The sequence below is a fragment of the Rhinolophus ferrumequinum genome, chromosome 4, assembly GCF_004115265.2.
Source record: "Rhinolophus ferrumequinum isolate MPI-CBG mRhiFer1 chromosome 4, mRhiFer1_v1.p, whole genome shotgun sequence".
In the NCBI taxonomy this organism is placed as follows: domain Eukaryota; kingdom Metazoa; phylum Chordata; class Mammalia; order Chiroptera; family Rhinolophidae; genus Rhinolophus; species Rhinolophus ferrumequinum.
In genome coordinates, this window is record NC_046287.1 from 76,140,160 (window position 1) to 76,167,076 (window position 26,917).

The 26,917-nt window shown below is 36.7% G+C and overlaps 1 protein-coding gene across 1 annotated transcript in view; it reads left to right on the forward strand.

The window, feature by feature from the left end:
- Window positions 1-10,076: 10,076 nt before the first annotated feature.
- SORBS2 (sorbin and SH3 domain containing 2) overlaps window positions 10,077-26,917 on the forward strand; it is a 312,931-nt gene continuing 296,090 nt past the window's right edge. Inside the window, exon 1 of the mRNA XM_033103959.1 lies at window positions 10,077-10,193. The gene's annotated coding sequence lies outside the window, so the exon portion shown is untranslated. The remainder of the gene's footprint in view (window positions 10,194-26,917) is intronic.

The following is a 26,917-nucleotide window of genomic DNA, read 5'->3' on the forward strand; positions in this document are numbered from 1 at the left end:
ATTGGAATATTCACTTTCTGTTTTCCACTTAATGGAAAATTCACTTAGTGATATTAATTGCAAAAACCTTAGATTTGTGGCACAAGCCACATAGGCCAAAAGAAAGCTCCAGTTGGAAGTAAGCTTAAAAATATTTTAGCCCAACAACTTCATTTGATGGGTCAGGAATCTCCAGAAAGCTTTAAGAAGAGAGCATTTCCAGCTGATTTGATGAACCTAAATCTAGAGAGTTTCTAGGAGACCTTGGCCGGGGGACCATTACTCCAGAAAGAACTTGCTTCCAACATGTGCTTGAGGACATTATCAGTTCTGAGCCATTATCTTAATTTCTCATTTTGGGGTTTCAAGGATCTTGGGGGAACCACAAACTCTTCTGAGGGCATGCCTGAAGTTATGTTACTGTTCTTGGTGTTGTTGTTTTGCCCCCTACTCAGCTCTGATGCTAACAAAGAAAAATATCTTTCCCTTTGACGACAAATAGAGTTTTTTTCTAACCCATTCTTTTATCAAGAAAAGCTTAAAGTTTTAAAGAGTTTAAGCTTATGAAGAAATCTCAGTTCCAGCTCCCCAGCTCCATGCATTGACCTGCAGCCTTGTCTTTTATACCTCCCTCCTTAGAACTCAAAACACTCACTTCTTGGTGTCGGCAGATATCAGCTCCCTTGCCTCAAGACAGAACAACTCCTTCATGTTATTCAAGATGCACAACCCCGTTAGGATGGAGCTGACGCTTTACCCATCTGAAACTACATCTTTCCTGGCCTAGCCTGGTTCCCTCCTTTTCCATAAATTTCTCCTGGCAGCACTCACTCCCTATCTCAGGCTCTGCTGCTCGGCAGACGCCCCTCCTCACGACTTCTTTCTCATTTTTTTCCTAACTTCTCTTCAGATGTGTCTAATCTGTTGTTTAAGCTGACTTTGTTTTTTATTTCAATAATTATATTTGTTTTGTTCTAACAATTCTATTGGGTTCTTTTCCAAAACTGTACTTTTTTCATACTGTTACGTACTTTCAATATGGTTTCTAGTTTTTTCATTTATGTTTTTGTTTTTCCAGGATTGGGAAGCTACTGAAATCTCTGCTGATCTCTACAAAAATGTCCAATATTTTAAAAATATAAGGGATATTGTCATTTTCCTGCAAAAAGCAGTAAAAACTGACACAAAATTCTAGCTTTAGGAAACATATTAATTAACCAAGCTGTCTCCAGTTATTGCATGGTGATTTATGCTTTACTGGTTAGTTATGTTTATATTTGGTATATTGAAGACAAAGGGAGATGAAATTTTATTTAATACATGCAACTCATTTGATATTCAATATCTTTGAATCATGGAGTCCATCTGGGGAAAATCATAAAAGGGGTCCTCATGAGTAATAAAGAAGTGTCATCCCTCAATAACAATTTTTTTTTGAGGTTTGGTCTTTGCCAGCTTTCTTGTAGAATGTACATACCACTGAATTTTTCTTATTTCTCGCCTGATTCTTGAGTATTTGACTTTGCCTTCCTTAAACTTCTCTCCACACTCCTATCCTTGAACCAAGGTAGAAGGAAGATGTTTTGAATAATATGCATTCAGTTCAATTTCTACCTGTGTTTCTCCATCTTCCTTTGCTGAATTTGGGGCCCAATATCAACAGCAGGTAGGTATGATTTAAATGTGTCTTAAGGAGATGAAGACAATAGGAAGTTTGGTTAGAGATGATTTATTTTTATCAAGGTTAAAGTGGCACTTTAAAACATATTTTAAAATAGAAACCTCTGTGTTCCCCAGACTTATAGTAATCTAAGTAATAATGTCCTCTGTTTATTGCCCAGAAGAGCTAATGTGAATGGAGCAATTTATGAGAATAATAATTTTTATTGGAACACTGGTCTAATGAATGTCTTTCAGTGAATCAGCATCAGAAGTCTCTTTTTTCCTGAAAATAAATGAATGAAGTAGGTCGAGGTGGTAAATCTAGACCAATAAGTTTTGTTGTTAAGACAATCCTGAAACAAAGCATTTCAGTTCTAGTAAGCAGACACCAACCCTTTGCATTGTGTTTGAGATCTGCAGCTGAATATGGCTTTGAAGTGAGCAGACAAAAGCGGTGACAGACTCAAAAGAACTAAACCATTATACACAGTGCGAGTGTATGCTAAGAAGGAAAGGGGCTGCCTTTTGTATCACTGGTTAATTATCAGAAGGGTAGTTTGGATCCTTGTTTTTGGAATTAGAACTGACAGTTACCATTTATATTTAAAAACTTTATAGAGATTTCCTTATAGTATAGTTTCTTATAGTATAGTATAGTATAGTATAGTATAGTATAGTATAGTTTCTTATAGTATTTCCTTATAGTATAGTATAGCTTAGTATAGTAAAGTTTCTGATAAAAATGTACAAATTCAAGCACTTACATAGGCAGTCTGCCATTTTAAGTTAGCTGTTCCACTTCCATACAGCATAAGAAGTCACTTTATTGTGCAATTACTTTCTAAAAGCACAGATTTTTCCCCCCCTTCTTCCACCTCCCCCAAACTCTGGTTCAAACCGTTGTTTCTCAGTCTAGTTGTGTAGGACACAGCTCCCTGTCCCATGCTGGTGGTATTATGAGCCTTGTGCTACCCCTGGCTGAGGCAGTGGGTCGCCGCCAACGGTCGGTCTCTTACAGCAGTTCATGGCAGAGCTCGCCGACTGCCGGCCACTCACATGGGCCACCGGCCGCTTCTGGCAGCACATGGTAGCCCATGGCAGCCCAGCTCCAGGGAGAGCTGTTGTTCACAATACAAGCTGTAGAGGGCACAACTCACTGGCCCATGTGGGAATCGAACCGGCAACCTCGGTGTTAGGAGCGAAGCGCTCCAACCACCTGAGCCACCAGGCTGGCCCTAAAAGCACAGATTTAAGGTAAAGTCTGTAATCACTCATGGCAAACTCAAATTAAAGCTAATTGGATTTCCGTAAAGCATTGCTTGTATGGATTACTTAGGCATAGGAAGAGGTAAATTTAATAGGACAATACTCCAGTATCTCTGGGTATGTTGGGTAATGTTCAGGATGTAGGGTGGACAAGATGGATTATGCTATAGGACAGATCAGTCTCTTCCTCCTAATACATGTTGACTCTAGTTTTTCTTTTATACCTTGTAATCCTCAGTTCCACCCAAATTTAGGTACCAACATGAAGGAGATATTCAGTGTTTAGGGAGTGAATGAATGGTTAAATGATTAAATAGAAATATCAGTTGTGAAAACTGTTTTTTATAATAAATTAATCTTACAAATTTTATTCTGAAGATAAAGATACATGCTAAAGGAATATTTATTTATTTCCTAACCATAAAACGTTGATTTAAAAGTCATTTTCTATGGCAGCCAAATTTTTGTATATCGCTACCATTGGATCAAATGTCCTTGACCTTCTCAAAACTCCTCAGTAGGCATCAAAAGGGTATTTAAAATTTTTTCCACTTTACTTTCATTTGTTTAAATGTCATTAATATGTAAGCTTTATTTATAATTGCATAAAATGCCTCTGATTCTAAAGTAGTAAGGGTATTTTATTTTACAGTTCATTTATCTTCATGAATGAGTTTTTATTTTTAACTAATTATAAATGTTTTGGAGAAAAATATGCTGAACATATTTGTATATTCTTCTTGAATGTTATTTTGTTTTAGTTCACTTTTCCATCAGTTTAGAGTTTTGAAGAGTGCTACTGCACGTGCTATCATTGATTTTAAGATGTGTGATTTTTTTTTGAAGTGCTTCTTCAAGAAAGTGACTGAAATGATGAGTCTGAAAGAGAATGCCAACAAACATATTCAGTGGAGGATTCCAAGTAGAAGTCAAAATTTTTACCAATGAAGCCAGAGATGATCTTGGAATGAAGCTGAAACCAAATAATAAAATGCTCAAATACTGAGGACTTTCACTGTTTTTCATAATTTGCAATATTGAGAAAAATATCCTATAAAAAGGTCTTACAAAATGAACTATCACACTTACATGAGATTGAAAAAGAAATACATGAGAGAATTACAGTTTGAGAAATGAGGGAACTATATAGTATTTTGTAAAGTACAGTTATGCTATATCATAAGATTTTCTTGGATTTGCTTAGCATTAAAGAATTTTAAGGATTTCCAGACACTTGATTATTACAGTGTTGGTAATATGGTACGTGTGTTGAAAAAGTTGAAATTTTAAATGGTCATATGACTTATCCTATATTACTCAGTTGGTAAATGGTAGAACATGCATTAGAATTAAGATTTTGGGGTGCCAAATTATACCACGAGCATCACTTCTATATACAACCCAGCCCTTGACCGCAAGTACAATTTCACTGCAAGTGGCCATCAAAAACATTGTACATGATTTCTCTAAGTTCCTGTAACTTATTTTCTCTGCCTTCAAGATGTTCTATATATGACCAGGCTCTATTGTTCCCATAATAATGACAAGAAGGCTAACCTCTTCACCCTTCCATGAAAATTCTGTTTCCAGAAAGTATTACATAAATTTAGTCACTTTATTGGTGATTTGGTAAAAGACTGTTAGCCATCTCACTAGCATCCATCTCTGAATTCCTTATCTCTTCTACCTTCACAAAGAAACAGCCACATAACATCCCCGTTCCCTAATAAGTTCTGCCCACAGAAAGTGCTATGGAGTCTTTTCAAGGAATTTGTTACACATGTAGCGCTCAACTATGCAAGGAAATCTGATGGGACAATTTCTATATGTTATTGAAACACATCACGTTTTTGACGTTATACATGTAACACTATATATTTAGTCTGGTATATTACTCTAATTTTTATTGTTACCAAAGTGTTAATTTTTTAAACTAGAGCACAAATTCAATATGAAGATCAAATTAGTAGGTTACTAAAGACGTACAAGACCTTAAATGGCAAAATGTACTTTTTTTTCTCTTGGACTAAAAGTTTTCTCATTTAAAAAGTTCTTAATTTTATTAAAAATTTTATGATTCAAATTTGCAATATAGAAAACTATATAGGAAAAAAAAATGCTTGCCCTCCCCCGGCCCCCCCGGACTGTCCAGTTTTGCTCTCCAGAGGCGCCATTATCAGTGATTATTTTGTGCTTCTTTCGAAAGTTACTATTTTTTTTCACACAAATGTGTCTCCTCTTTTCACATTGTTGTAGATTGCATTTTCCCACTAATCATCAGCAAGTAAACACAAATCTACCTCAGTTCTTAATATTCTGTAATATAATAACTTTTATTTCCATTGAAGTTATATGCGTGCACATAGTTTATAGAGTCAAATTCAGTGATTACAAAAACAGTACTCCTTGCTATTTCTTACTCAACAGATGCAATCATATTAAAAATTTTAAGTCAATTTAGTAATTTTTAAATCTCTAAATGGCATGTTTATATTTCTACTACTCGCTGTTTCACTTTTAAGGCTTTGACCTTATATAAAGTTTATATATTAACTTTTTCCTTTGGAAGATGAGAATTTCTCTTTCACCCATGCACCCTACACCTACCACACAACTGTAATTGCAGTCAGCTGTCCTTCAAATATTACATTTCTGCTTGTATCAATACTCAATGCTTTTATTATATAGTTGTATAAACACTACTCAAGTCTGATCATGAAGTGTACTACGAATACTTTTCCTATACAATAAAATTGTTCTTTTTTTGTTTTTCATTTTTTATGTACTTAGAATTAATAAAGCCCAAAGCACACCCCCAAGTACATAAATCTTCTCTCAAAATATTAAATATATTATATGCCATAATGATTTTATTTTCCTAAAAACAATCTCTCTGGGAACTTTCTGGCCTGTTCCAATCTGGACTGGTAGCTCCCTGGGTTGGCATCTATTTTGAAATCTTACTCCAACACCATTCTTGGGGATGGGTGGCTCCTTGACCTTTTTATTATGTTGTTTCCCAGTGTTCTGTATATATATATATATATATATAAAAACATATATATGTATATATACACACACACACACACATATACATATATATATATGTATATATATACCTGTACATATATATATTCTCTTATTTTGTTATGGGAAAAGGGTCTTGAGAAAGACATTTTAAAGACTTTTCATGTTTAAAAAAAAAAGTCTTATTCTATCTGAACTCTTAGAGATAATTTGGCTGGAGATGGAATTCTAGGTAGGATGTTATTTTCGCTCAGAATTTAAAAGACATTTTTCCACTGTCTTCCAGCATCTAGTATTGTTATTGAAAAGAATAACACAATCCTAATTCTTGATACTTTATATGAAATTCATGGTTTTCTTTCTAAAAGTTTATAGAATCTTCTTTGTCCCAAGTTTTCTGAAATGCCACAGTCATGAGTCAAATATGTACTTCCAATCTGGAAACTCATGGGAACCTTTCTTGAACTATTTTTTAATTTTTTTTTCCTTTTGTTTACTTCATTTCTCTCTTGCTAGATCTTCTGTTATCCATATACTGGATTTCTAGACTAAAACTCAAATTTTCTTATATTTTTCTCATAATTTTTCCTTTTCACTTAACTTTCAAGAATATTTTCTCAATCCATTCTTCCATGAGTTTTCTAAGAGTTTTTGGTTCCACATATTTCCTTCTTGTAGCTGCTTATTCTTGTTTTTTAGATAAGATATAGTCAGTCTTCACTTAGTATGATAGTGAAGGATTGTTAAAATAACCTTGCAAATAGAAACAATGCAAAGCAATCTTAATGATCAATGGGAAAAATGACAACTGTTCTGTAAACTTTAACAATTTTTCCAAAACATTAACAATTTATATTATCACTTTTAAATATATAGGAAAATAAAAATTAATAAAATATATTTACTTAGTACACTGAAATTTAAAACATTGAAAATTAAAGTGTTTTTTATCTGAAAATAATCCTTGTCACCTTCTACTGATATAACTTACCATCCTAAATGAATATCTTTTCCCTGTCTTGACTTGTCATACTCCTTTCTAAATTTGGATCAGCTTCCAAACATCTATCCTTTGTGCTTTGGTGTCATGAAATATCTCTGAGAGCCTTTTAATGTGAATTATTTTGCCAGTATCACTTCTCAGATATCTTCATCCTTTTCATCACAAACACTTTCACTACATAAAATATTTGCCTGTTATAATGTCCCCTTTTGTCTTAACCAATCCTTAGAAGGTAGGTGCAAATTTCATAGCAGCATCCTTTTCGGCTCTAGCAACTTCATAAGATAGCTTAACATTAATCAATTCAGTCAATTTTTGAAACAATGAAACTAGCTATTCCTGGCAATAAAAGTTTCTTCTTCTATTCCCAATAATCGTTTTCTTTTAATATGGCAGCTAACATCAACACTTTGACCTGAATGCTAGCCAAATTTATTTTTTTTTAATTACAGTCTTCAATACAACCATAAGCGACTTTCTGTTCCTAGTGCAATTTAATCTAAAAGATGTTGAAGCAACTTTGCCTTGTTTTTTTTTTTTTTTTTTTATATTCGTTGGACTTTTACAGAGTGGTTCATGTAGGCTCCTTCCTATCTTGTTTGCTATCACCATTTCTAATGATATTACACTTCACTTACTGTGTTACATTTTTAATTTCATTGCTATTCTTTCATCTTTGTTGGCCAATTAACCATTTCTTTTGATTAACCATTCTGGAAAATGACACATGGGGTATCAGTGAGACACAAGGTTGCTGCAGAACTACACGCTTTGCTGCCTGTGTGTGAGCAGATGTGTAGTAACCAACCATGGACAGACGTTGAAAGAGGTGATGTGATTAGTCACTGATCGTGATGTACATCCATTATTACTTAGTGACTGTGGGCAGAGAACTAACAGAAGAGTTTGTACACTACACAGTTACTCAGAGTTAATACAGGCATACCTCGGAGTTATTGTGGATTTTGTTTCGGACAACAACAATAAAGTGAGTATCTCAATAAAGTGAGTCAAATGAGCATTTCGGCTTCCCAGAACATATAAAAATTATGTTTACACTATATTGCAGTCTATTAAGTGTGCAATAGCATTACGTCTAAAAAAATTACATATGATAGTTAAGAAAATATCTTATTGCTAAAAAATGCTAACCATCATCTGTACCTTCAGTGAGTCATAATCTCTTTGCCAATGGAGGCTATTACCTTGATGTTGATATAAATGCAACATCTGTGAAGTACAATAAAGCGAAGCACAATAAAATGACGTATGCTTGTATGCCAGGTAACTGAAATCTGAACTGTATTATCAAGGGCCTGGTGTTATAAACTAAACTGTGTAACTGATATTCACGCATATTGGAACAATGCAAAGTGAGAACTGCTTGTGCATCTCTTATTTCAACAAGAGCATTAACGATAGTATTTAAACGATTTTCCCATTGTGTCCTCCAACTTACTCTTTTCCATATCAGTTTGTCTGTCTGCTCTTTACCTGTTTCTTTTTGGGTTTTTTTTTTTTGTTCTCTGCTTTGATGTTAGATATTTCTCTGATCTGTTTGTATGTAAGACTGGGGCACTAAAAACTCATGTGTAGCATTTATTAACGTGGCCTTCACTGCTGGGTGATCTGGCTGGGCCATTTATTACAAAATACCCAATATTAATGCCTTTAAGTCTTATGTTTTATGATGGCCAGAGTCCCCAGGAAACACTTTTCAAATGTATTTTATGGAGAGTAGAGTATGCACCTTCCTATACATCTAGTGTATACCTGTCTCCTAGGAGTTGTGCAGGAGAGAAGACCCATTTTCCATTAACTCCCATATTTTCATTTTGGTACCTTTATTTGTAACCATGCTAGTCCAGGGACACTCTGTTTTAGTCTCCCCAGAGAATAAAGCTCCAGTGTTCTGCCAAGATGAAGGATGGACAGTTAGACCCCTGCTGTTTTTAGCCCCACCCTAACTCTACTTCCAAAGATCCATTACATCATCACCAGTTCCAGAGCTTATTTGGGCTGGCACATTGTGATTTCTGTCACTCCTTGACTTTCCCCATTGCTAGCTTAGGATCCAACTTTCCCTGGTCATGTAACCTATTCACTGCTCTCTAGTTTTCTAAATTTGGTTGCAATTTTCCCGTTTCTTTGTCCTTGTGGTTTTATTGTTTTTAAAAGAAAAACTTTATTGTCATTTTAGTGAGGCTTTATGAGGGAGAAATGGTTAAATGTACGCAGTCAGTTCACCATCTTTAATTTGAAGCCTCTCATTTTAAAAATAATATACTAATGGGTATTTTTTAATACCCTGTACTAAATTCTTGACTAAAGTAAAGTAGGAAATTGAATCTAATAGATAGATAGGAGATGGTAAAGCTATAGCTTTAATTCTTTTCTTATTTTGCCTGCTTTCATAGAATAAAAGATTTGATATTTCTACCTATTTTGTTCTAGAGACGTTAACAAAGGCTTTACTATTTTTCTATCAGTGATCTTTATGCTTTCATTATTATAGCCATATAAAATCAACCATAAATATTGTAAGAGCATTTTGTGTAAGAGATTTATAACACTTTCTTACAATGGTTTCGGTAGCCTTATTCAACTGTATCTCCTGGCATTTTCAATAACCCTCTTAATATATTCTGTCATCCCCATCTGTTTTGATTTAATGTTGATTACACAGACATGCCGTGCTGCGAGAAGCCACCTGATCACTTCAGCAGTATGTTATGCGTGCATTAGACTCAAGGTATTTTCAGAAATGAAACATAAAACTGCTATTGTTAAATTATATCCATTTTATTAGGTTTCTCCTGGGTAAATTATGTAGCCCTTCAGAAAATAAAACATCAGACATATTCAGAGACAATCACATCACTGGGTTTTAAAACCAGTTCAATTTAACCTGCCACTAATTCCCTAACCGGCAATTCTCTGAGTGCATCCCTAGGGAAAATATATTGAACACAGTTGAAGGTTAAGGCAGAGGAGTCACAGTGAGACTAGGAGGCAGCCAATCAGATGGCGAGGGTCTAAAGATCTGATGCCTCCAGGCAAACACCAAGCTGAGCTGCTTAGTCTCCTTTCATTGCCGACGAACACCACATACATGTCGTAAACGCTCCCTGTGTGGGCAGCAGCCACCAAGCAGACCCTGTAGCTAAGAAGAGAGGGATACATGCCCCAGCAACTCAGTCTGCACCACAGCCGACAAGACAGCGATATCCCTGTGCTGGAATGTTCTCATGCAAAGGTATGGGTTCTTTTTCATTGAGTTGCTATATTTCTTAAGGATTACGGAAAGCAGAGATGCTGGTGCTGGAGGAAGATCTCTCTGCTTTCTAGTAATGCTTTGTTCCTGTTCTCAGTGTAAATGCCAGCCTTTGAAGATGGGTAACCTCTGGGGGAGACGGTAATTAGCAGAATAAAGGAACACTTTACGTTGCTTAAGCTGACTGTGTACAGACCTTTATTAGAACAGACTCTTTGTTATTGTTGCTATTGTTCTGAAGGTAAACTGGCTAAAAATGCAGCTTTAAATCATCACATTCTGCTACGTCTATAACTAAAGAGACCCAGGGAAAGAACTAGGGGGGCGGGAGGGGGCAGGGAAAGTAGGGGGGCTACATGTCTTGAAGGTTGCTGCAATTTATCTAGCTGTCTACCAGCCTCAGAGAGAAAAAGGACCACACTGCTGATCTAAAGTAGAGAAAGAGAATTTTGTCACTGAGGGTTCCTCTATGCTTTTGACACAAGTTTTATAAAGAACACTTTGCATATTCTCATCGGCTTAATAATTAAGATGCCTTAATTATCATTTATTACTGACAGCTGGTGTAATCATCTAACAGTCATCCGCATATTAGCAGCTCTTGTTTTAGTGGTCCAGGTAATAGGAAGGATAATTTAATATGTTACAGAGTAACAAAAGACCCATGAGAAACATATTGCATTAGGTGAGGCAGGAGATTGCTTTGTGGAGCATTTATGTTTTGGAGTGAGTCCCTTCTTTTGTCTCTCGTCTGCATCAATTATCTGTTAGAAAGAATGGATAAAACAGGGACTTCCATCATGTACCATGTGTTTAGAGTAACACAATTATTTCTTCTGTACATTAGGCAATAGTTAATTTATGTCTAAGACATTAAATAGTTAGCCATATGGAAAGGTTTCACTGGTAAGTTGTTCATTATTCTCCACGGGACATTGGAAATCACACATCAGTGGATTATCAATGGTGGCCTGAATGAAGTTGAGATAAACTGTTGTCCCAGGGAGCAGAAATGAATACAAGGTATACTTGGCTTCATTTTCCAGTTATCTCTCAAAAGCATGGCTCATTAACATTTTAATCTTCATAGTTAATTATCAGGGCGAGCGTTTTCATATCACATCTCTGAAAGCTCTCCTAAGTAATGCAGATTCTTTGTGTAGTTATTTTTTTAAAGAGGGGAAATATTTAGGCAATGGTTATAGTTTCTAAATTGCCAGGACACTGGTATTTTTCATTCTTGTTTTTATTCATTTATTTATTATTTATGGTCTGTGATGTTAAATACACTTTGCCCCTGTAACATCGTCAGTTATGCTATTATGATACACTTTGTGACTTTCAGTTTCTCTAAATATTTACAAGGTACATGATTTTATTTACAAATGTCACATAAGTAAAACTAATATGTATAAATAATATTTAAAAATCACTATTTAAACTTGAAAATTCACTATATTTAGTTATATATAACATATAATTAACGATAATAAAATATTGTAAAAATTAAAATTCTAAATTTTAAGATTTAAAAACTCAATTCAAATAAAAATAAGAATATTTTTTCATATATGTTAAATTTTTTGATTTATTTATTTCTATATTTAAAAGCTATTGCTTTGGAGAGGGTGAAATTAACTAATTAATGGGATGGCCATAGGGAGTTTATTAGTAACTTTGATGAATGGGAATGAGAATATAGGAATTAGTAGTATTTTGCAGAAAAGAATACAGAAGGATAATATCTTGTGTACTTGAGCTATGAGAAGTGTTCAGACACCTGAGATGATACAAAATTTATTTCTATGAAAGGAAGAATAAAAAGAACAGTCAAGATGTAATCTTAGACAATAGGGTTAGAGTCAACAAAGCCTTTTAAGACATCAGAAGATGGCTTAAAGGGAATGAATGAAAGCAAAAGGAGGGGCATTGCACTCTGAAGCAGCGTCGGGAGAAAATAATGGACCTAGACTGGCCTTTGGCACCAGACAGACCTGGATGAAATGCCAGCGCTGCCACCTACTCCCTGTGTACCCTGGGTAAATTAGCCCCACCCGGCTGGTTTGTGAGAGTGAGAAGGAGTCCACATAATTATAAGTAGTTCACGTAAATATGAGAAGGGTGTAATTTAAAAGATATGATATCAAAGTCGATTGTGACCCTGTTAGGACTGAGTGGAGACGTGATAACTCCTAATACTTAGGAGAGGGGATTGACTACAGCAGACGAAGGAGAAAAGCCCTTCCTTCTTAGTTCTTCTCTGGCCTCTACCCCCTCTATTCCATCTCCCCAATAATGTCCAAGCAACTACCTTTGAGAGAATCGCCTTCAGTGTAATGCTTTGAATCCTATTTAAATGCAAATTGCCTTGGCACGACTACTTTAAGATATTATTACTCCTTGGTCTTCTGGAAGGACCTGAGAGCAGATGCTGATAGGAGAATGCTGAGTAGGAGAGAGTTTTGGGTTTTTTTGTTTTTTTAAGTGAAGGGTGGGGAGTTCCAGGCAAAAGAGATGCTATTGAGAGAGGAAGAGCTAATTGGAGAGTCTAGCAGCCAGGAAATGTATCCTACCAGGATAGCTTAATAAATACCTACAGAGAGAACAGGTCAACGAGGAGCATTAAATGAGGCTGCAGGTCCAAAATAAAGTGGAACGCCTAGGTAGGCAGGAGTTTGGCGAGAAGCATGATACATACACACTTTGTTTTTCTTGGTCACCTATGAGGATGTTTGCTGCAAGCAGTGACTTCATGCTTGCATTTATGGTCTGTGGAAGAACTTATTTACTGGCTTGAAGGGAAATAAACAAGGGGAAAGGAAATAAAATTTAAGGGACAGAGCAGATTTTATTTTTATGTCATAATCGTTTTTGCCAGAGTGCATGTCAGGAGATAATGTGAAGGACAGCTCTGTTGAAAACTAACTGGCTGTCTGCATGCTCAACTTAGATCAAAACATAAACCATCAATATAGCCTCTGAACTGAATGACCTCCACATTTGCGGAAACCTCCAGACTCTCCCAGCTTGAGGTAACTCAAAAGTACCTCCTAGATTTTCTCAAACTTGAATTTACTCCCATTTACATCTATGCTCCCATATGTTTAGAAATGATTATGTCTAGAGGAGGTTGTGTGTCACTTGAGGACCAAATGTTTAGGGTACTGCCCAGGCAGGAGGTAAAAGAGAGGGTTCTGGTGTTCCCAGGTCGTTCGCACTCACTGACCAGTGTCTTAAATTCTACCTTGAAACCACCGAAATGCAAACACCTCTGGATGAACTAACACTATAAAAAGCTATTTTAACTTTTCTACCACTTTTAATATTCTGCCTTCTTTTTTTATAGTTTTGGGCATGTTTACTTGTTTTCTTCAACAGATTGGAGTTCTTTCAGGAAAAGTATAGAGTCTGACTTCAAATTTACCATTGCCAAGCAAAAGGCCTGCCACCTAGAAAATGCTACGCTAATATTTTTTCATCTCATTAACACAATTCATTTCCCAAGAAACCCATCAATGTATGCCTATTGAACCACCAAGCTACCTAAGTTACCTGAAGGATAAAGGGGCCAAATTAATAGCCTCCATTTGAGTTTTCAATAAAATCTGTGAATTAGGGAAAATTTACCTTTGTTCCACATCTCTCAGCAGCCTCAGATCAATGTATCTTGTCACCCTCATGGTTCTGCTAATACCAGAGGACAGTTTATGCCCAAGCAAATCTAAGAATCCATACTGATGTGGTAATAGGTCACTCTCGTTAATATAGGAGCCACGTCCAGAATGTGCAATGTCAAGGAGGGCTGGTAAGAAGGCTGCAAAGAGACATTGAAAGTATCTGCCAGCTACTGGGACGTGGAGGTTGACTTCTAAGAGGGACAAAGGATACAAACTATAGAGCAGCAGCTCTAGCCAGGCACGAGCTGGGTTTCTGGAGTCAGATGAAGGACTTCTAAAATAAGTCAGGATGACCAATCACTCTCTCATCTTCTGAGAACATAGAAAGCCTCTTCTCGGACATTGTATGAATAGTCCTGTTTCATTCCTCACAATTTTGTAAATCCTTCTTATGACTTTTCAAAATCTTTGTCATAGACTGGGAAAGGAAGCCAAGTGTATGTTTTCTTTACTATGCCTAACGTGATGATGCGATGGTACCTGCCTGTTAACAACCAGGCCTGTGTTATTATAAAATGACGCAGGTCGTGGAAAACAATGGAGTGATTTTGCTGGAATGTTACAAAAAAAAAAAAAAAAGTTGTTTTGTTTTGTTTTAGTATGATGTCATGAAAGGATCATTTGGAGGTAGCATTGAGGTTTATGACCTGTGATTCAATCAGCGTAAGATGTTATCCTTCCCCCACCGCCCACTCCTTAAACTCTACCATTAAAATTTTTCCTATGGGCAGACACAGGGAAACATTTGTAGGCTCATTTGGTGGACATTCAGTTTCCTCTTGAACTATAGGGGGCCTCTAGTCCATTCATATTTTGTTCACAGAAACGTTTGAGTTCCCTTCCCCCTACACCATAAGAAGAGATGGCCACCGTTGTACAGTATAATTTCCGAAGTGTCTCTCTAGAACACACTCAGCCTGTCCTTAGAGGAAAAACAAGAAACACTTAAAAAAAAGAAGAAGAAAAAAAAAAGACTCTGAACAAGTCAAAACATGTATTAAAAATTAAAATATTGTTCCCAGCATGGTCTTACAAGTACGTTATTTAAGGCTCAAGTATGCCTCACTAAATTCAATCCCTTCCAAAATGTGGTATAATAGAATATGAACTTTGCATTTAAGTGGACCTCAGTTCAACTCCTTACTGTACCATTTTAGTAGCTGATCAGTCAAATGAGACTGATATCTATCTACTTTGTATTTCACTTGAAGTTTAAATTGGATAATATTAAGTATCTATGATGCCTTCTGTTGTATAGTAGACGTTTAATAATTTGGAAACAATTATTTCTGTTCCAGAGTCTAGTTCAAATGTGATGCTTTGCATAGAATAGAGGAAACATTCCTAATCTAACATCTGCCTCTGTTAGCAGCCTTGCCTCCTACCCTGACCAATCCACTGCCTATTTCTCCAACTTTATTCACTGGCAATACTTGAGGTTCACAAATGCTGTATGCTGTTTCAGTCTGCATTCTACTATGTTTGCCTTTACATGTGTTCTTTCCTTGACATGAAATGCTGCATTTCTCCCTCCATTTCCCAGAAATCTCCTCTTCATCATTGAACACATAGTTCAAAGACGGTATGCTTCTTCTCAGTGATATTCTTTGTACCTTAATAAGGTAGCTAATATTTGATGATTCTTACTATCTGCCAGGTGCTCTTTTAGGTAAATATTTTGCACAACTTATCTAATTCAATACTGAAATTCATTATTGCACTCATCATAATAGATTGTCTGTCTTCCCCACTACATTTTGATCTATTTGAGTGTAGAAAAAAATGATTAATATAGCTTGAATGAATGAATGAATGAATAGCAAGATAGATGGGTAAAAGAAGATAGAGTGGATAAATGTGTTTTAGAGGATGTGTTTTAGAAACTGCTGTCTGAGACGGGCCAATATTTCAGGGAGAAAACTGTAATGAAGCCCAGGAATTTTAGAGAAGATACTATGTAAACAAATAAACAATAACAAACTTAAATCAGAATGGACTGATGGAGATTGGAGAGGTAACTGCAGTTTGGTCTGATAGAAAGCATTGAAAATAAGAACACAGAAGCTACTTTAGGGCTTTCCTGTAGAAAGCATCCAGGACTGCATTTAGCATGGCTTTCAGTTTCCAACGAAACTAGCCAGAGAGGTCTAGATAGAAAAAGAACCAATACTTCTGGAATTATAACACTGTACTCAGATTAGCACTTTCTTAGATTTAGGCCATATGCTAAGCACATTACATGAATTGATTCATTAAACTTTAAAAAAATCTAAGATAACAGGGATATTGTAAACCCCATTTTATAGATGAGACAACAGAGAGGCAGCCAGACTTGGCTCAGACTTTGAAGTTGGAAATCAGAAAGCTTGGATTTGAACCCAAGTTTGCCTAACTCTAATGTTCATACCCTTTATATTCTGCTGTCCTGGCTCTTTAAACTGTGGTAGATGGCTCAGGCTAGAGAAAAGGTAAATTACTTTGGAAGAAAAAACAAGACAATGAAGAGATTGTAAACAAAGGGAACTTAGATACCGGAGGAGACAGTCATCCATTCCACGTTCAACTAATTGAGGATTGTCAGATTTCCCTATCTATAGAGTGTATCCCCTAAGAGTCCCATTACTGTGAACACTGAGCACTAACCACTTATATGGATTGCATTTCTCTGAATGAGGGAGTAGGGAGAGGATGGGAGAGGAATTCAAGAAAACTGAAAGGGGAAAAGCTATACATGCCATGACCATGAACTTTGGAGGCAAAAATTCTCCTTTCCTCTTTGACCGCATCCTTACTGTGAGTGTATGACTGTTGAAGTATGGGATAGAAATCAGGGGAGTGACAGTGCCAAGTTACGGCTCAGGGACCCATATGTTGGGTTACTATCAGGGAGATTTGTCTGATTTTACCACTCTAACTCAGATAGTCATTGATGAAGGATTGCTTCTGGAGTCAGACAGCAATCCAACAAGCCCTATGTAATTGTCACATTTTACATAGATGAATTAAATATGTTTTATCAGTTTGATAAAATAATAAGTTAACTAACATTTTGGGGGAGGTTTTATTATCTTATTCAGTATTTTTCATTTCACATTTTAAAGATGTATGCTGTAAAATACGTCTTGTTTACAAAATTTGGTTCAGATGTTGAATTTCTTCCACTGACATATTTTTTAAAAAATGAATCCATTATTTAGAGGAGAAAATTGGGTGGATGAGTAGATGGAAGTTTGTGTTTTGTTTCATTTGGTTTATATTCCCTTTGCTGACATTTTGATTAGAAGACTATCTACCAAGGGAAAATATTTTGAAACATAACTGCACAATAAATGTCACACATTGATTTTTCCGGAATTCATATCTATATCTATCTCTCATCGCAAGTTTTTTGCCTCACACATTTTCAGATTCTTTCAGATAGCAAAATTTACAAACATATTTGTGGGGTTATTGTTCTTTTCAACCCATATCTTTTTCTTCCATTCTCACCACTGCCTTAATTCACATTCTCAAATTTTTGGTTCAGATTATTGCAACAACCTGGTAACAGGTCTCTTGGCCCACCGCCTTCAACCTCTGCATAAAAGCCAGCATTCTCTTTCTGAAACACAAATGTACTCATGCCAGTAACTTCCTGAAACTTTTTGAGATAGCTCTTTGTTCTTAGAATAAAATCCAGCTTCCCTCATGGCCTACAGTCTTTCTTGATCAGAAACATGAGATTTTCCCCTAACTGTCTCTGCATCCCCCCACTCTGTATTTCATACATTGTGAACTACTTGTAGGTTGCAAATATACCTCGTTGTTTCACCACCCCGAGCCTTTCTGAATGGTGCTGCTTCTACCTGGAGCATATCCTCCAATCCCTCATTCCTGGCACTTCCCTACTCTTACCCCTAATACCTTCATCTTGGTTTGTCACAACTTCCAGCCATCCTCTGCTCATTCTTTCCACTGCTCACACACTTACACAGAGTGGATTAGATGTCCTTCCTCTAATCTCATTTAACACCCTATTCATATTTCTAACATATGGACCATGTTTTATTTATGTTGGCCTGGTTCTCAATAAATGTCAGTGGAATGAATGAATGATTGAGCGATGGAAAAAGCAAGAATTCTCTACAATAAAAATGACAAAAAAAGTACACATTTTCTATACATAATAAATGGAATCTAGGAGAGGATCTGTAGATGAAATCAATATACTTTGTAAAGATTTGCGAAACTTGGGCAATGATCAGAAAATAAATTGAGATTTGAATCGTTATCATTTTTTATTCTTGCTGTAAAATGTTGCCCATTAAATGTGCTTCCCTAAGACATACTTTTAAAATTTGCTAATTAATATGGTATACCTTTTATGTGTTGATAATCTGGTCTATACATTTGGTATGGCTTCCTCATTTATTCAACATTATTCTGTTAGAAGAGAGCCGATAGGGTTCACAAATTTCTCAGAGGTCACCTCTCATTGCAATAGTTGTTCTGTCAACTAGTTGATAGAATCAAGTGGGTAGATTAAGCCTCCAAGCAATAAAAAGCTGTTGTAGTATTTAGTTTAATAATTGCTGAAGGCTATTTAGTCTCTATTACACTTGTATATACCCACCCCACCATTTTCCCCCCATGACACTGACGTTTTGAAGAGAACAAACCAGTGGTCTTGTAAAATGTACCAGAATCAGGTTTTGTGTGGTTATTTCACTGAGATTGATGTTTACCTTGTTTCTCATTATCTTTATCTCCGGTAAACTGGAAACTAGTTCTTACAGCTTGAATAGATACTGTTTATATGTTTTTGGCAAGACTGTACCCTAAGTGATGTTTTATATGTCATCTGGAGTCACATACTTTCATGATGTCAAACTTCAGTAATGCTGCATGTGATTTTTTGGTTAAGGTGGTGACTGCTAGATCATCCATTCCATTATAAAGAAAGGTTTCCTCTGTGCAATCATGAGGTAATCTGAAGGGTGGTAATTTGTCATTATTTGGGATACCTTGTTCCCCAAATAACCACTAGGTTTGTCCATATTGAAACGGCCTTAAACAATCTAAAGAGCTTATCTGGATAGATCTGTCTTGAATGTGTTCAAATAATGATCTATGAAAGAAGTATTTCACTAGAAATACCATTTATCCAACTCATTCCATCAGAAGAAATGCCAAAAGCTTCCTAAAAATTAGTGTTAAATTAAGCCGTCTACATTATAGAAACGTCATAACTGGATTACTGTGGAATTGTTTTTTCTTGTCCTAATTATTAAATATACTACTGTATCTTCATCACCTAGGTGTAAACCAAAATCATATTTCTTCTGTTGAACTCCCAGAAATAATTAGAACAATATGGGGAACACCTGTTCTTCCAATAATTCCCTCAGAATAAGAATCACTATGGATTGTAATGGGAGACCCAAGATGAAGACACACATTGTCTCTTTCCTTGTCTATTATAAACTCCCTAACGGCAAGAACCATAATTCTGATTTTTTTGGAATAAAATTAGGGGCACAGGTGGAAATTATTCTGTGTAAGAACATGAGGACACAATGTCCTGAAGTTTAGGAGTAAAGAAAATATGAAACTGGGGAAATACAGTCACCTAAATGAAGGCAGTACTGAACTTGAGGAAGAGAAAAAGTGGTTCGCTAAGCTTTGGGGGACCTGCTGTTCCAGAGGCTTCTACAAATTCTCTTTTCCCACCAGCAATTTCTAGTTATATGCAAGTTCCAAAGAGAAGAAAGAGAAAAAGGACTTTTGTCTATATTTTGTTTGGTTGCTCTGAATTTTATTTGTGTTCTACATAAAATAAATAATTTGAAGTTTATGATCTCTAAAATGTTTTCCACCAGAATAATTATATGTAAGATTTGAGGTGAGGCAGGAGAAATGGATGAAATTTGAACAAGTATTGAGGAAAGGAGTAAGAAGGACAAACTATACATGGGAGACAGCGTGGGATAAGCCAGTGAGAAAGAAAATGCATACAATGTCTCAAAGATAGAAAAGATGTCATTGAGTAAAACATGGGAAATAATACTGGAAGGATACATAGGACCATTCATTGCTTTAAAATATTTGAGTGCCTACTATGTGTCTAGACAGAAAGGATTCAGGAATAAACAAGGCAGATAAGGCCCCTGTTCTCATGGAGATAATACACTGGTGGGAGAAGACAGATAATAGACACATAGTCCAAAAACGTAATCTCACAGCCCTATAATATAATGGTTACAGTCTCAGGCTTTGGAGCCAGACAGTCTGGATTCAAATCCCAGTTCTCCAACTTGACCTTAAACAAGATATTTAAGCTTTCTGTGCCTCAGTGTCTCACCTGTATAATGAAGACAGTAATAGCACATACCTCATAGGGTTGACATGAGGATTCATTAGAAAAATACATGTAAAAACTTTAGAGTTTTTCCTGTATTTACAGAACAGTATCTGACACAAGGTAAATCTGAAATAAATGTTAGCTATTATTATTATAATGCTGAGTGCTGTGATAATAATAAAGTAGAGAAAGGTAAGGTTTTTCAACAGCAGCATTATTAACCTTGGGGGCTGGATAAGTCTTTGTTGTTGGGGCTCTCCTGTGCATTGTAAGATGTTTAACAGCATCCCTGGTCTCTACCCATTAGCTGCCAGTAGCATCCTCCCAGTAATGACAACCAGAAATATCTCTAGAGATTGTTAAATGTCCACTGGGAGGCAAAGTCACCCTTGGTGAAGAACTGCCAGGGTAGAGAATAAACAGGTGCAGTACATTTAAATAGGGTGATATACAAAAGCTCTTTGAAGAGAAAGAAGAACAGAACCCTGAGTGATGGAAAAGAAGCAGCCATGCAAAACCTGGGGAAGAGTGTACCAATAGTACATTCAGCAAGGATCGAGACCCTGAGGTAAGAACAAGTGACCAGCTTGGTTGGAGAGGGGTGAAGATAATGTCAGAGAAGTAGGTTGGGTCAGAGTATAAAGGTCAATAAAGATCATGATAATAAATTTGGATTTTATTCCTTATGTGCTAAGAAGACATTAGAGGATTTTAAGCAGGAGAATGATGTGAGTTGATTTCTGTTTTATAAGTTTATTCTTAGACTGCAGAAAGGCAGACGTAGAAGCATGGAGACCAGTGAGGAGATGAATGTATAGTCCAGTGAGATGAAGAGCTTGGACAAGGATAATTAGAGGCCAGGGTTGTGGACATGGTGAGATATAATAAGATTCTGATATATTATGGTGGAAGAACCAATAGAATGAGTTAAATGTATGAAGAATAAAGCGTAAATGGGGAGGGGAAAGTTTGTGGAGAAGGAGTTTAATAAATTCATAATTCTCTCCAGGCCTCGTAAAGTTTGAGCTCCCACTAATCACACAAGCGCTAACTGGGCTGCTGACTATACCAGTCTAGAGACCAGGTGAGAGGTTGGGGCTGGAGATATATGTTTGGGAGTCATCTGTGTTTAGATGACATTTAACCATGGGATCATCTGAGTCTCCAAAGGAGAGAATAAGGTGGAGAACTGAGGACCGAGTTCTGAAGCATTCCTACATTTAAAGGCAGAGAATGAAAGATGTAGGAGTAAAACCCAGAGAGTGTGTGGTGTGCTAAAAGAGAAGAAAAGAAATGTTTCAAAAAGGAAAATGTCATCTGGGTCAAATGCTACTAAGAGGTCACGTAAGAAGAGGACTGAATTCACGTTTGGATTAGACAAGATGAAGAGTGTTGGTGGTTATGACAAGACTGGTTTCAGTGACGTGATGGGGATGAAAGGCTCGCTGGAGTGTGTTTTAAGAGAGTGGGAGGTAAGACAGTTGAGGCAGAAAGTGTAGGCATTTCTTCTGGGAAGGGGATTGAAGAAATGGAATAGCATTTAGAGGGTGATGTGGGCCAAGGAAAGCACTGACTTTTTGTTAAGATGGAAAGCATTGCAGCCTATTTGAATGCTGATGGAACGATTCCAGTGAGTAGGAAGAAACTGGTGATCCTGGGAGACATTAAAAAATAATTGCATGAGAGAATTTACTGAGTAATGGAAGAGGTAACACCTCCAGTACGCAGTGAACTGGAAAGAGAGACAGTTCAATAAAATGGGAGAGAAGAGAAATTCAAGTAAAGTGTTGTATTTGGGGTAGAAAATGAAGTAATTCTCATAAGAATACTTTTATTTTTTTAATGAAATATAAAACAAGATCAACAGCTGATAGCATGCCCCTCAAGAGCAAAGGTTGAAGGATGGAAAAGAAGATTGAAAGGTGTCAAGTATCCCTTTAGGAGAGTGAAAAAGATACACTTATTTGGAGAAGAAGAACAGATTAATTTGGACATAAGGATAGACCTAGAAGTTTTTTTTTTAACAAAAGATTTAGTGTGCTTGTTCTTTTGCTCAGGAGGTATGGGGTTCCCCACTTCTGAAGGTAATCACTAAGGTAATCACTAAGGTAATCTCAACATTGAGATTAAGGAATTATGGTGTCACTATGGAACAAAAGGTTTGAATTCAGGCACATGATTAAACAGCCATTTCACTTAACCCTAACAATATCTCCCTTAAGAAATTGTACCAATTCTACTGCATGACCGAGTAGACAGAAGATGAGAGATGCTAACTCAGCCATGATCACACAGCTAATAAATTGCAGAGCATGATATACTTTACAAAAAGACACTTAAGGGGACACAGAACACACTTCTCAAAAGTTTAAGAAGCACTTTTATCTAATTCACATAAGAGTAGTGAAATTTCCTTAATATTAGATTAAAGTAGCAAGCAGACAGTAAACTGTATCATAATTAAAATCAATCAAATGCCATGTTAGAATACAATTATCATTCAAGAAGACAATTGGGAGTGGAATTTCAATTACATGTAGAATAAAAATTATCAAGCTGAATTTTTTTAGAATATAGTCCTATCACTCTCTAAGAAATTGAATTTACTTTTTAAAGCATTCTGATTAGACATTCCTGAGGAATTGCCACCCTTAGTGAAACTGAGAACCAGTACTGTTGTGGGCTGTTAGTAGTAAGAGCAGAAGATGAGCAGGAGGGGCAAAGGAAGTCTCTTGCACATTCTGGACCTGGAGAGCAAGGGAAATCTGCTGTGAATTGCGTCTCCATTAACCGTATTTTCTGGCCCCAAACTTGGGACAAATGACCTGACAAAGAGACGGAATATCCACAATCAGGGTTATCACAGACATATGGGCTTCATGATTATTATATTATTAGTGGTCGAAGAGGTCAGCTTGGAAAAATCAGGCTTACTATTTAAATCAAATTTGAGGAGACTTACTTGAAAATTGATTTCTGAACAAGTCACACTTGTGAACATTTAATGCTGTGTCTTAAAAGCCCATCACCAACTTCTCCTAAATCTCCTCTTTCTGAATTCCCATACCTGCTGGGTATACGTTTAGTGGCTTTATAACATCGAGTAGAGGTTGAGAACATTGTCCATTGCCTATGCTGAGCTCCATCAACTCTTTGTAGTCCTCGCACCTACAAGAGCAACCACGCTCAGTACATCCTCAATAAAAACTTGTTGAAGGCGTGGAGGATGGGTGAACCTGGAGCCAACCGCAGCCAGAATAAACTACTTCCCGTGTTACATTTCCTGTGAAGGTATCATGCTTACTTCTCCAGATGCATCTAAATCTAGGACTCAGGTTGTATAGCATATGGCTCCTCACTGAAAACTTACCTGTGTACTACCCTCTCACTTTATTTTCAGAGATAATCTATGTCTGTTTTCCATGTTCTTCCGTAATGCTCCCAAATTATACCTCAATTTGATTGCTGGTGTCTCTGTGGAGAGTAAATCACATTTTCCACCTATACACAGACCTCAAAACTAGCCCACTTCACTAGTTTTTAACCAGATATTTTCAAATGAGTGATAATTAACCCTATCGATACCCTAGTTCAAGTTAGTGTCTCAAGAACTCATTCTTGGGTACTGATAATGGCTACTCAGTGGTCAAAATGGCATCCTGTGTGTGTGTGTGTGTGTGTGTGTGTGTGTTGTTTGTTCTGATGATTAAATATCTTAATATTGGTAGAGCACTTAGAATGGTGCTGGTACATAGCTAGCTCAGTTTAAGTGTTTGCTATTACCTTGTTTTCTCTACATTTCAGCAAGCACATGAGGACAAAACAAACTGGTGCAAAAGCCAAGGAATTTCTTAAACACATAGTCTCCCATGGCTTTTATTTGCGTTCCCATTACAGACAAGTGGTGTTTAAGCGTGAAATAAAAAAATGGGCACTTTTGTACTGTCAGTAGACACTCAGTTCCTATATGTTGGGCATCAATTAGTAGATACATTGGATTAAACCCCTTGTACCTTTAATATCTGAAAAGCTTCTCAGTTATTGAATTTGGCTTGGTTTTTATTAACAGCCCATTGAGCAACTAGTACTTTGCCCCTTGGTTTGTTGGTATAAACTGTGATTCCCTGTATTTTCCTCAAGAATTAGAAAAAGAACGACGAAAACCTTTTGTTGTTGGTTTATTTTGATATCTGTAACTATGTGATCTGAGATAGAAAAATATAACGTATTTGGTACGTAGAAGGTGCTACCAAAACATCTAAAATGCAAATAATGCAAAATCTGCTTGACTCTGTAAAAACTATCTGCAAGAGTTATGATCAGATACCTGTACTTAGAGGAGTCTAAGGATGCATGTTGGGGACCATGAAACAAGTTTCAGGAGAAGGGGCCTAGTTTTGAGTACCTCCTCCTAATTGGGCTCAAATGTTAGCAACTGCCTTGTTTTCTTTCTGAAATGCTTTTTTTGTTACTGTGCAAAATCTCACATTACTTTATAAAAGGGTAAAAAAATGTTAAATTAAAGCAAATTGGATGCCTTTATTCAAGAAGGGTATTTCATTTGGCTTTACCACTAGACTACAAGCCCGGGATAGCAAGGAGAGTGCCATGTTTTTATACTTAAGAGCCTGCAGAGGTCATACCATCAAGAGTGGTGTTTGAAACCATTTGTGAAATGAATAAATGAAGCAAAGTCCTTTTTCCCTCTAGGCCCTCATTCAAATAGTTTTTTAGTTGCTATGTTACCCAATGAGGGTATGAGGGAAAAGACATGAGAGTTAAGAGAGAAATCAGCAAAACTGACAGCTAAAGAGAGAGCCTACTGGGAATGAAACCTACTGGGAAAAGTTTGAGGATGCATCTTCTCTAAAAATTTTATTTTTTCCTGTGGGGAAACATGCTTTGAAGAAGAATCGTTTGATTTAGAACAAAACTAGAATCTCTGGAAAATGTGCATCATAGCAGGCTAGACATAGAGAGTTAAGAGCGAGTCAGAGGTCAACTTCTATATCGAAGCTTTATAATCTTTTCAAGAAGGATTCTAATTCAGGTGGCCTACTTTCACCATAATACCACTGTTATAAGTTAAATTACATCCTCCAAAATTCATATGTTGAAGTCCTAACCCCCAGGACCTCAGAAAGTAACCTTATTTGGAAATAGATTGTTGTTAAGTTAATTAGTTAAGATGAGTTTATACTGGAAGTAGGGTGGGCACCTAATTCAATATGACTGGTATTCTTACAAAAAGGGGAAATTTGGACACAGACGCACACACACACATATGGAAATGCCACATGAAGATGAATGCAGACATCAGGTGATAGATCTACAAGACAAGGAATGTCCAAGGTGGCCAGCAAAGTACTAGAAGCCAGAAGAGAGGCTTGGAACAGATTCTCCCTCACAGCCCTCAGAAGGAACCAACCGCACTAACCCCAGTGATATCTTGATCTCAGACTTTTAGCTTCCAGAACTGAGAGACAATAAGTTTCTGTTGCTTAAGTCACCGAATTTGTGATTCTTTGTTATAGAACTCTGAGAAACCAATAGACCCAGAGACATTCCTTAATCACTGCCCTATTCCTTTGATAGCTACTGCTAAATATCACAGTTCATAATAATTCTGCGATAATCTTGCAGAAGTGCTGTAACTTTAAAGTAGACATAAAATCACTGGGTGGATGGTGTTTTCACCAAGACATGAAAATATAATTATCCATGAGCACTGCCTTTGAACGCACTACTGGTGTTAGTAATTCAGACCTTCCCAGAGGAAACTGGCCATTAATCGTCACAGGGGTGTTGAATCAACTTTGTCTTTCTGAAGAGCTAAAAATATGCATCACAGCTTTGAGGGCATGGAAGCTACGTGTTTTCTTCATGTTATAATGATCAAAACACTTAACTAGGAAAGGAAGACTTTTTTTTAGGAGAAGCATTTGGAAGCAGAAGGCTTTAGAAGAATTCTGTTTTTCCCATGAGTGCCAAGGAGTTGATTACAGACAGTTGAAAATATCATAGAAGGATAATTGACAAAGCGATACTTAAACATCTGCATTTATAAGACACAAAAGTCTTGAGAAATTTTTACGAGCTGCTAGAAAAAGGTGTGTTCCCTTTGGATAAGTCATAGAAGAGGGTAATGGAGGGCCAAGGGGGCTGAGCAGAGGGTGGCCCATCTGCTCGAGGCAGTTTGACAGACGCTGCTCTCAGACACTTGCCAGTGAATGCAGCCCTGCAATGCAGTGACATTACCTTCAGGTGACTCTGTTTTCTTCACATTTTCTAATAAAACTTGGCTTTGGATGGAGAGAAAATGACATGCAGTTGGTTTAGATCCCTAATGATGTTGATTTGGTAGAAGTTAATGGGTCTGTTTTTAGCCAACCCATTACTTAATGTGTGGGGATTTTTTTTTTTTAAATGGCAAGAGCAGTCACTGGCCAAAGTACACATCATCATCCTTGCCATCCAGAATTAGGAGGTTCATAGAATCACAGCTCATAGTGGCAGCCGATACTCTAATTAGTATGTGTGCATTATTAAAAGATGACTTAGCACCCTCTCCTAAACCCTCTAAGGTCCTCTACATGGAGGGAATTTCGCAGCAGCTAGAGAACCCATATGCACTGCCTTCTTCTCTGCTCTCCCTCAGACAAATCCCTCTCCATCCCTTGAGCAGAGTT